Here is an 11,320-nt window from a genome sequence, read left to right on the forward strand (position 1 = left end):
TTCCGAACAATGTCGACATTTACTGGTACTCCGCCTCGCTGCTCTACCAAACAAGAGGCAAGTTCAAGGATACGTGAAATCGCGACCACAGGATACCAAACTTCTTTTCTTAACAATCTGCGATCAGAGGTTAAGACCTTTTTCGGATATTAACCTCGATACCTTCTTACACCGAGATCGTTTTTGCTTCGCTTATTCGCGCAACTTCGACGAGCAACTTTGGCAAGAAAACAAAATAACACACTGATGTTAAGTAGAGATATCGTAACCAATTTAAAGTTTAAACCTCGTAATTGAGATGTACACGTTAAAGCACTAGTTTTGGTAACTTAGTAGATTCTAGCGTGAGATTTGAGGATTAAATATTTATTTCACCTAATATGAATTGTCCATTCGTTGCTTATCTTGTACTGGAGGGGTTCCCCATTTGTTTCCCAGTTGTCCTTTATTTATGTTTCATTTTCCATTTGTTTGTTCTATGAGTTTTCCTCGATTTTTTTAGTATTTCTCCCATGTTTATTCCACATTCGTTTTTTTTTCTTTGCCTTCTATTTGTTCTTCGTTTTATTCTTCATTTGTTTTCAATTTGTTCTTCATTTGTTTTCCATCTTCCTTATGTTTGTTTTTCCTTTGTTATTTTTTTTACACTTATTCCTCATTTCTTCCTCATTTGTTCTCCATTTGTTTTTTTTTCCATTCATTTATCATTCATTATCTATTTGTTCTTCATTTCATTCTCATTTATTTTTTTCATTCGCCATTCTTTCATGAAGCCAAATATGGTTCGCGGTCAAGGCTCAATACCGTTTTGTCGCGTGATCGATTTTCCGCTCGAAATTTCCTCGAAGTGAACGAATGGATGTCAAGGCGAAACGCAAAGTTTTCCAAGAAAGACTCTGCACGTCATACTTGGTTCCAAGATAAAGGAGCTGCAGTTATTCAAATAGAAAGGCACATACACATACTCACGTTATGGCATTCGAAAAGCTTGACTTATACAGGGTGCTCAATATTGCTCAATTTTTTAAATCAATTTGGAATTAAGATCTCTTTAAGATGATTACACAGAGAAATGGTTATGAGAAAAGAAGAAAAAGAGAGAACGTTATAATTTATTAAATTAATTAATTTATTAAATTAATTCGACCTTATAAATATGAAGCACTCTCAGTTCATTGCATTTTCTCGGAAAAGGCAATAATAAAATTCAAAGAAAAACGAACAAAATATTACAATTATAAAAAAATAATAAATATTATTATTCATTTCAGTACAACTGTCTTTAATCTATTTTTTGCTAACGTCAATTTGTGGTGGTGGGGGGGGGGAGGGGGATGCTTTATACTTTTAATCAAAGCTGTAGCTGCTGAGATTTTTAAAATGATCAAATTTATGAATTTCGTAAATTTAATATGGAGGCACCTAATTCCAATGATAATTAAAAATTGAAGACCTTGATCATAAATTTCGGTATCTACAAGAGAGATATCGAAAGTTATCTCTCGGTATCGGGATATTGGCTACGTTAGGCATCAGTGGCACTTACTCGTATCTACGGCGTCATCCCTTCCGATTTCCGGAATCGACCGGCCGTCGAACTCGCGTGAACCCCGGCTGACCTCTCTCGCCTTCCGGTCGTCGTTTTTCCTGACGTCGTCGTGGGATAACTGGCCGGCTAGACGCCGGCAATCCGTGCTTTTCCTTGGAAAATTCTGTCCGGAAGAGAACTTTTTCCGGAACTTCGTCTACGAATGGCGCGCTTCGTGTCGTGAGTTTCTGCGTCGCTGTGAGCGCAGAAAGTCCGCGTGATCGTCGGACGAACGCAGGATGAATATAAGAAGAGTAAAACGCACACGTAGTGAACAAGGTGCCGCCGAAAATCGAGAGTGAATGGAAGACCAATGGAGAAGACAAAATAAATGTGGAGAACAAAAGGTCTGTGGGGAACGATTAAGAAAATAAAATCACCTTATATATGGCATCTAAGCTTTGGGATTTTTTCAAATTTTTTTGCTAAATCTATGCTTTGCTAAATTTTTTTGCTTTCAGAAAAAGTGGAATTCTTTGGAAAGAGTTTAAAATTGAAAACTGGTCAGATTAAAAAGAGGAAACATTTCTGAATATAAAAAGGATATGACATTTTCAAGTATTTACAGTACAGTGAGGATAAAAAAGTAACATTTGGGGTCATATTAGGTACACATGTACGGTTAACCTTAGAAACACTTCATGTCTCTTTAATTCCAAATTTGTGATTCAGAACTGAGAAAGTGGAGATTTAAATTTGACTCGTTTTAATTTAATTTATGTGATCTAAAGTTACAAGTAAATCGGCATCAAAATGTATTTAAAATTATTTAAAAATTGTTGAGATGTAAGTGTATAAAATTTTGCTATCATATACCTTGTCTGATGCAAGTAAATTATTATTTTAGCTAATTAATAACTTTTATAAACCTTACATACTTTGACAATTATTGAAGCGATGTTCTCTTATTGACGTAGAGAAGCCCATCTAATAAGCTGTTTTTCTCGGAAAGAAATCTTATTTCAACTATCAACTTCACTTGGTTCGTGAAATAGCTCTGGTGGTCTACGAAAAGTATTTGATATTTTCAAAGGATTCTCTTTGTGGCTTTTGATGGTGTTGCAGTGGCGGCGTTGCACAGGTCTTCACAATCGTGCCACAATCGTGACGCTAACGTAGCGACAGTCGAAACTAGTATTCCCGATCGGAGTATTCATCCTTTCTTCCGCAGAGAAGGAGATCAACCTTACCAAAAATAGAAAATACTTGTACTTAAAAAAATATCGGAGTGGATTTATCATCATGCGGTATCTATATAATTCTCATCGTGTTGACCTTTCAGATCCTAAATACATTGTAACGTATATCAAATTTGAAGATATTTATTAAAATTATTAATTCTATCAATATTTTTATCTCAGATCAAATATACATAATAATGTATATGTTAAAAAAACAGTTAAAATTTTGAAAAAATTAATTACTTAATTTTGTTGCCTTTAAATTGAATTAAAAAAAAAATGTTTTAACATGATTCAATAAAATCAGATCTAATAGAGTTAATATTACACCAACAGGTATGGATTTAAAAGTCTTGGAGTTTATGCAGCTTTAATAAAAAATATTACACTTATATTTTTTTCATTCATTTGAAATTCTTTTGCATTCTTGAAACAAAGGATGATTTATTACAGCAAATATCACAAGTTTTGAACTGAAACTTTAAATAATAATTAATAAGGTGCCTAATTTTTTAGTGTCGAAAAGGTCAGGTCTTTATTCAAGGTTCCGTGTACGCGATATTTAATCATTGATAATTTTAAAGCTACAATAGTTTCAATATCGCGACTTTCCGATTTCTCCAGGCGATTGTGACTTTCTCTCTTTGACCGCACCGTATCACCGAGGCGTTTTCCCGGGGCCTAATCACCTAATCGCGTTCGCGGAATCGAGGAGGCGAGCAGCGACCCCGGGCGCGATAAATTCGTGCCCCGTCCGCGTCGCAGCACCCACTGCTACTCGGTAATAAAGCGATCGATTCCTCGAGGCCACGTGGGCCGCGCGTTTCCAGGTATGCCACCCGCTGGCTCGACAACGAGTTCAGAGAAGTCCTTATGGGAAATCGATATACGCCCGGGATTCTTAATACACAAATGTCGTTTCGGTTCGAGATATGCGATATCAGTTTCCGTTCCCCGCACCCGAACGGAGCAGGATCCTAGGGTCCATGATATTAATACATACTTTACTTTGTTATCGGTGATACCTGCAGGAATCGAAAAGAAATATGAGAAATTAACGGTGTAATTTTCATCATGTTAATGATAGGATTTGATAATTCGAGAATTGTAGAATTTCTTGGATTAACAGGAACTAGTTAATTTTTTTAGAAGTTTCATAGAAAATAGTTATTTAATTGTAATAATCAGGATTGGGTAGTGCTAAGTTAAAGTTAAGTTAAAAAGTTAAAAAGTTAATTAATTTTAACTTAACTTTGTTAAGTTACATTTTAGACTCTTAATTTTTTAACTTAATTTAGTTACATTTTATCGGTGACTATTAACTTTTAAGTTGATTTTTTTGAAGTCAATCCTCAAATTTAACTTTTAATTTTTCAATTACTTTTTTTATTAACTTAATTTTTAATTCAATTAATTTCATTGTGGATTAACTTGTATTTTAATTAAGTTAAATTTTCAAGGCTGTTAACTTTAACTTAATTAAAAAAAAGTTAACTACCCAACTCTGGTAATAATAATAAGAATAATGTTAAAAATCTTTATTGCTATTATACGGCACTGACAAGATACAAAGTATTAAAGGCTGACGAATTAAATGCTACAGAAACAGACTAGCACAAGCAAAAGATAAGGTATCAACAAGACTGCTTCTATGAGACTTACAATTACAAAGCATATAAAAGAAAGAAACAAAGATATAATGAAGACACAATAAACACATCCGCATGCACTCAGGCATACACATAACAACGGCACTTAATTGTGCATAACAAATTAACTTAGCTGGATTTAGTAGAACGAATGCAACGAAGTATGCAAATGAAAGTAAGAAAAAAATAACAGTTATACACATTACAATAAGACATTAACTAGAAAGAAACTACTTGATTTTATCAAGGAACGTAAATAGGAAAATACAATGCAAGTACAGAAGAATAAAAAAATAATAAATACAGAAGCTCACGTAGGTGTCGCTGCGTAAAATATAGATTTATTATATAGCGAAAGAGATTACATGAAAAGCATAAAAGAATGTAAAATCCTTACTTTCCTTATAATCTATTATTTTTTTGTATCAATAAATAGGAAATCTTTGCTTAACATATTTAACCTTTTAAAAAGAGAACTCTTATTTATATATTATACAAAAGCTTTTTAATCAAAATTTAAGGTTCTATATTTACACGAAAAATTTGTGCATATTTCCACATTCAACGATTGACACCTTCTGTTTCCAAATCCAACGTTCCGATTTAGATTTAAATTTTATAAATTCAATTCCATTGCCATGACCGATTTGAGGAAAGGTTACGACGGGATGGCAGGGTGCAGAAGGAGGAGGAGGAGGAGGGGGAGGAGGAGAGACGATTCTTTTCAGTGAAATCGTTCTGACGCAGCGGGAGAATCCGAAATCAGGAAACCGTCCTTTTGGTCCATTCCTACAAATCCATAGCCGCCCTCGCGTCAGCTCGCTCCCTTTTCACAATTCCTGCACCAATTTCTCATTCGTTGCCGATCTGCTGCAAACGAGACGGACAAATGGTGGTCGCCCTCCTTTGGCAAGGACGGAGGACCCATTCGACCTCCGGGGCGAGGCGCTCGTCCAGCGTTCGTCGAGCTCCAGGAGATCCATCTCACGACGTGGACGCTCAATCTTCCACCATGAAGCTCCTCTTTTATTTCCGCGATTAGGCGAGATTAATTCGCGGTGCCTGCGGGTGTTCGCGACCGGCGGGATAAGTCCCTTTATAGATCGCCGTCCTTTCGATCGCGTAATTTTACTCATTAGTGCGGGAATTTTACGTGACAAATTGCTGAGATGGGAAAAGGAAGAAAAAACATGAACGTCGGGTCTTTAATTCTTCTCAATTAAAATCCATCACCAAATCTAATTCGAATAATTATTGTCCGTTAACAATCCTTATTCATTTTGTTAACTTTCCGTTTCTCTTTCATTTCATTTTTGCTATTCCTCATTAATTTTTTAATTCTCCACGATGATCAGTACGTCGTTAAATGTCTATTCTTAAATCTCCTGACCTTCCTCCGCTTTAGAAGTTTTCTTCATTACAGTTCATTTATTGATTAAACAAGTTTAATGCCTATGCGATTCTCTGCGGATATCGATGCGTAAGTTATATATTCGTAACACGATAGATACAATTTGCAATTAATTGGGATGTACTTACGAAACGAAGTTAAAGTAAACGCAAACATCTCGACTCTGGATTTGAGTCTTTCTCAGTGCGAAAGTCAAGTACAAACTATGAAATAGCTTTAATCTTTGGAAATAGCTCTTTAGTCTTTGAACTCTCTTGCTATCCTGTGACTCCTATTTCATAGGAATAGGATCGCGTTTTTCTGATTTAATCAATCTTATCGTTTTAGTATTATTATATATTATGAGCCTCTGCGAATGTCAGTATATAAATTATATATTTATACGCGATACAATTTTCAACCAATTAGGATGTACCTACTTATCAAATGAAGTTAAAGTAAAGTAAGTAAACGTTTGACTCCAGATTTGAGTCCTTTGCGGAAGTCAAGTACAAACTGTGAAAGAGCTTTAATCTTTGGAATCTTTTGCATTTCATGGGAATAGGATCGCGTTCGTTGCCACGTTTTTCCTTGACCTAATAAACCTCGTCGGTTCCGGTATAATATATAACTGACAAAGAGGCTAATATTTCCTAAATGCTTTGCGTTAGAAAGATTTATGTTTCGCCATGTATAAACTCGTAACTAGGACAAAGAGAATTCGGAGACATTTAGTCGATGCATGGGCGTTAAATATGGAAGCAAGCGCGCCTTAATTAGCGTGTAAATCCGCCGAAATTCGCGAAGCGGGATGCGAAATTCATGCCTCGACGGCACGCTGTTTCCTGGCGTCGTTCTCGTTTTCCCTAATGAAAGTAAATCTGAAACGCCATGAAACTTCGGGCGAACGATCCATTCGCGAGTTGAACGCTGAATCGATCAACGAGACTACGCGAGCTTCTAATATTACGTAACATTTAATTCTCCGAAGATGGTTCTCTCTCGCGGAATTAATCTTTAGCTGTTTAATTAGTCTCCCAATTATCTCTTCCGGTAAATTCATCTTTTTTCTTCCAACATAACTTGTTAAGCCATGTTATGTACCTCTGAAAATAAGAGAAACCGATAAATCCTCGATCGATTCTGAAAGTTGTTTCTGAAAATTACGCTCGAAACTTAAGGATGTTTTATACAACATTAGCTAGATAATAGTCAAAAAATTAGCTAAAAAAGCCAATATCAGGTAATTGGCCAATAAAGTTTTGTCTTAAATACGTTCTGGAATATAAGTGCAGAAAATAAAACAACTAATTGCTTTACACAGTGCAACTAATGGCTTTATACAGTGAAACGACTATATTTTATTGTAGGTGTTATATTTTATTGTATGTTTCAGGTGTAAACAACTTTTAAATAAATAAATAGGTCAAAATAAATTTTTATTTTTTTAATAAATATTTATATTAGAGTTTTATTAGTAGGCTGAGAAAAAATACAATCAATTTTAATAAATATTTAGTTCAATACCAATTAAACATTTATTTTAATAAATAAATATTTATTCAATAAAAATAACGATTACTAAATCAAATTAATGGTTCTTGTATCAATATTATATTTAATAAATATTTAGTTTGCAGTATTTAATTAAATATTTATTAAAATCGATTAGTTTTTTCTCAGTGTATATTTAAAAGCATGATTTAATTCGTAATGCTACGATCTTATCAAATTTGCAAATATTTACAGAATTTTAATTTTATATAAGAATCAAGGCTAATAAAAAATTAAATAACTTGTAATAATAAGAGAATTGTTTTAAAATTTTACACAGATTTTAAACATAACAATTAGATTAGACATAACAATATGACAAAATTTATGAAATTTTTACATTTTTGTAATATTTTCATGACATGACACATACAATCTTAATATAGACGTTCTTCAAAATAGAGAATATCTTTCGCTAAGATATTTTCTATGTGAAACAAATCGCTATTGATAGGATTATTTGACAGCTTAGATTCGAGATATATTTGATCAAATTATACCATTCAAACTCAATGACTTTTTCGAGTGATATTTCTCCGATGTTATTATTTTCTCTTCGTCGAATTGTACGTTCTTTGCTTCTATGAAAAGTAATCTCGAGTGACATTTCTCTGAAGCTTCTTTCTTCCATTTTCTCTTCCTGGTACCTATAATTTTTTTTAAATAAAATTTATTTTATTAATCTTCTAATCACAATTGCATATTTCCCTTGTATCTCATATTTCTACTCGACATACTTTTGTTCTTTAATCTCTTATTAAAAAATACTTTGAAAATTTCAGCTAGAAATATTTCTTTCTGGAGATATCTTCTTGTCATAATTAATTTGTACGCAGTGAGTAATTTAACTTTTTTTAATTATTATACTCGCGTTTTATATTTATCATTTTTGACATTTATTTCCATAATCGATAGGATATACTCGATTAATAAAATAACAAAGATCTTCTCGAAAGATTTCTCTTTCGAAATTGGACGGGGAATTCAGTGAACGATTTAACTAATTCTGAACTCCATTTCTGACATTAATATGTTTAATAATCAATTAATGATAAAGATATTTCTTTCCAGATTATTTCCTTTTTAGAATTAATGGTGGATAATTTAATTAAGCTTTCAATTACGTTTACACATTCCGGACATTTTCCGATATTAATAGCCGGAGAAATACTTAATAATAAAGATATTTCTTTCCGGGTTACTTCCTCTCCAGAGCCACGACCGATTCAATTAATTGGCCAATTTAGAGCCGCCGGTGTTTCGAAGAATCGCATTTTTCTTTATTCTTAGAAAGAGTCAATCCACCCCGACTTTCCTTCCTCCCCGGGTTATTCGACTCGTGACCCGTGACTGATTCAATTAATTCATCAATTATCTCCCATTCACGAGGCGGAGGGGACGATTCTGAAAATTATTCATGATCGGTGACTCGCTCTCGAGACTCAACTTGAATCGTTTGCGCATCGCGAATAGCTGTCGAACGGCTCGCTTTGGGATGCCGTTTGATTTTGGCGCGGCATCCGACAGGCCCGATGATTAATTTATCCACAATTTGCGATTTTGCGTTTCGCTCCATCGCCAAAACACGTTCGGCCAGATTAATGAGTCGCTTTTACGCCATTTATCGCGACGACGAGGATCTATGAATTATACTCGCTGCGCAAAATCTCCTTGATTCTCGATTTCGTCATTTTGTGGATTTTGAATTTTGTTTTGAATCATCGGGTCGACAAAAGTTGAAAGCAAATTTCAGAAAAGTACATTCGATTGGTACCTAAGTATAATCGACTGGCACGTTAACTCGAGATTTGTTTTTTAGCTGAATTAATGAATTTTTTATAGCTGAATTATATTTTTGGAACTTAAGAATTGGAACTTTGAAGTACACACAAAAAAAGTCATTCCTAAGAAAACATTACTCAATTTATTTTTCTTCTTTTAAGTGACGATTTTGTCACTTCAAGAAAATTTTACTCGATAATCTATACTCGATAATAATCTTAAAATATATATACTTGTAACAAATTTTAGAGAAACTTTATTAATGTGTATTCATAACAAGAATTTTTTTTGAAGGGTGTTATAAAATTGATCCAAGAGGTGACTTTATATATCTAATAATAAAATTCAATTTGTTTTAATTTAATAATCTTGAAGTATTAAACTTATTAGGATTCGGAATATATTTTGAATAAATTCGGCTTGTGACGAATTTATAGATTTCCGGAACTTTCGAAATACTTGAAACAAGTAATTATTATTTGCGTACAGTATATATTTTTCTATTGGTTGATTTTTATTTGATTCTCTTGGCTAAAGTGAGAAAAAAATTCTATTGCAGTTCAATGCCAAAATAAAAAACAAATCCACGGTTTATTTGGCGAATCTTTTTGCGCGTAACCTGTAATAATTGTAAATCGTGACATATAAACGAAATAAGGTCTGTTTTATGTTTCTAACGAAAAAATAAACATGGACTTCTCTCGATGTAAATAAATAATTGAGCGCGACGACAAACTTTGGTTAGCTGTTTTTTTTTTTTTTTCAAAAGGACAAAGGATAACAGCCAATTATTGTAACAATGAGCCAGCCAACGAAAAAGACAGGTATCCCATTTCGCGAATACTATCAAACGGATGGAAGCCATTTCGCCGACGTGATTTTTGCGCGACGAGAATAACGAGCAATTATTTAGCGAAGGACGCACGTCGTAATCCCCATATACAAATTTCTAATAGAAACTTTTATTATGTTAAAATATGATCGTAAATCATATTCCTGTTATTTTGGCAATTAAAAATTTGGAGATATTGATATAGTAAATTTACATAAAGTGTTACTGTTGGACAATAAGACGAAATATAAATGCATGTAATATTTGTATGTAGATGGAAATGGACTAATATTTGTATTACTAATTATAATTTTATTCACAATCTCTCTCTTTTGAGAACAAATGCAAATACAACGTTATTTGAATTGATAACAAGAACAAATTGAGTTCATTTATTGATATTTGCGGTCTCTTGTTGTTTTATTTCTCAAAACAATGCTTTTGATGAAAATTGGAAAGATAATTATTGACACATCGAAATTCTCATTTACTTAGATTTATGTTTATTAATTCGATTGTATTTATGTAACTCCCAGTCCTACTGTTATTTGATTTTGTTATTGTCTACTTTTTTACTGCTATTTATTTAAGTTTCATTAATGTTCTTTATTCATTATTATCTTAATTAAATTTTGTGTCACAATGCTCTCCTATTTATTACCGATAATATATTATTAATTAATTCGTCAAAATGGATGTAAAATACGGGAGAGGAGCCAGCAATTATTCGACAAATATGCCAGACAAATTCATCGAAATAAAATTGGCGTTAATTACGCGAGTTGACCATGTTGCAGGTTATTAAGGATAGCCAGTGATCCCTGAACATTTTCAGAATGCACACTCCATATTGGAAATGGAGTTTAACGACCGAATATAATTCGCGATCCGATAACAGCACGCTACACGCTCGAGTACAATAATAATTAAACAGTCATTTTTGCAAATCTCGCTGCAAATAACTGAGCACTTCAGCGGTTCTCATATTTTTGTAACTTCTGTATCTCGCAATTAAATTTTCTTTCCGTTTTACTTTGATTAAGCAGAGCCTAATGGAAATTAATTTGACGTCTTAAGTTGCAGATAATTTTAAATTATTAGATTCAAAGTTAAAAATGTAATTTAGAGTCGGAAAATTTTTAATATAAAGATCGAAGATCCGAAGTTCCAATTGTTTAAGAATTTATAGATTTAAACTACTTTATATATATATATATATATATATATATATATATATATATATATATATATACTAATAATAATAAGTAACGTACTATATATATATATTATATATTTACTTAGTACTATATTGTTAGTATACGTAATATATACAGANACCAATTA

At 32.9% G+C, this 11,320-nt stretch overlaps 1 pseudogene; it reads right to left on the minus strand.

Annotated features, from left to right (window-relative positions):
• Positions 1-903: 903 nt before the first annotated feature.
• Positions 904-2,515, minus strand: LOC105621628 (annotated as a pseudogene).
• Positions 2,516-11,320: the final 8,805 nt, after the last annotated feature.

Source organism: Atta cephalotes (assembly GCF_000143395.1).
Source record: "Atta cephalotes unplaced genomic scaffold scaffold00035, whole genome shotgun sequence".
In the NCBI taxonomy this organism is placed as follows: domain Eukaryota; kingdom Metazoa; phylum Arthropoda; class Insecta; order Hymenoptera; family Formicidae; genus Atta; species Atta cephalotes.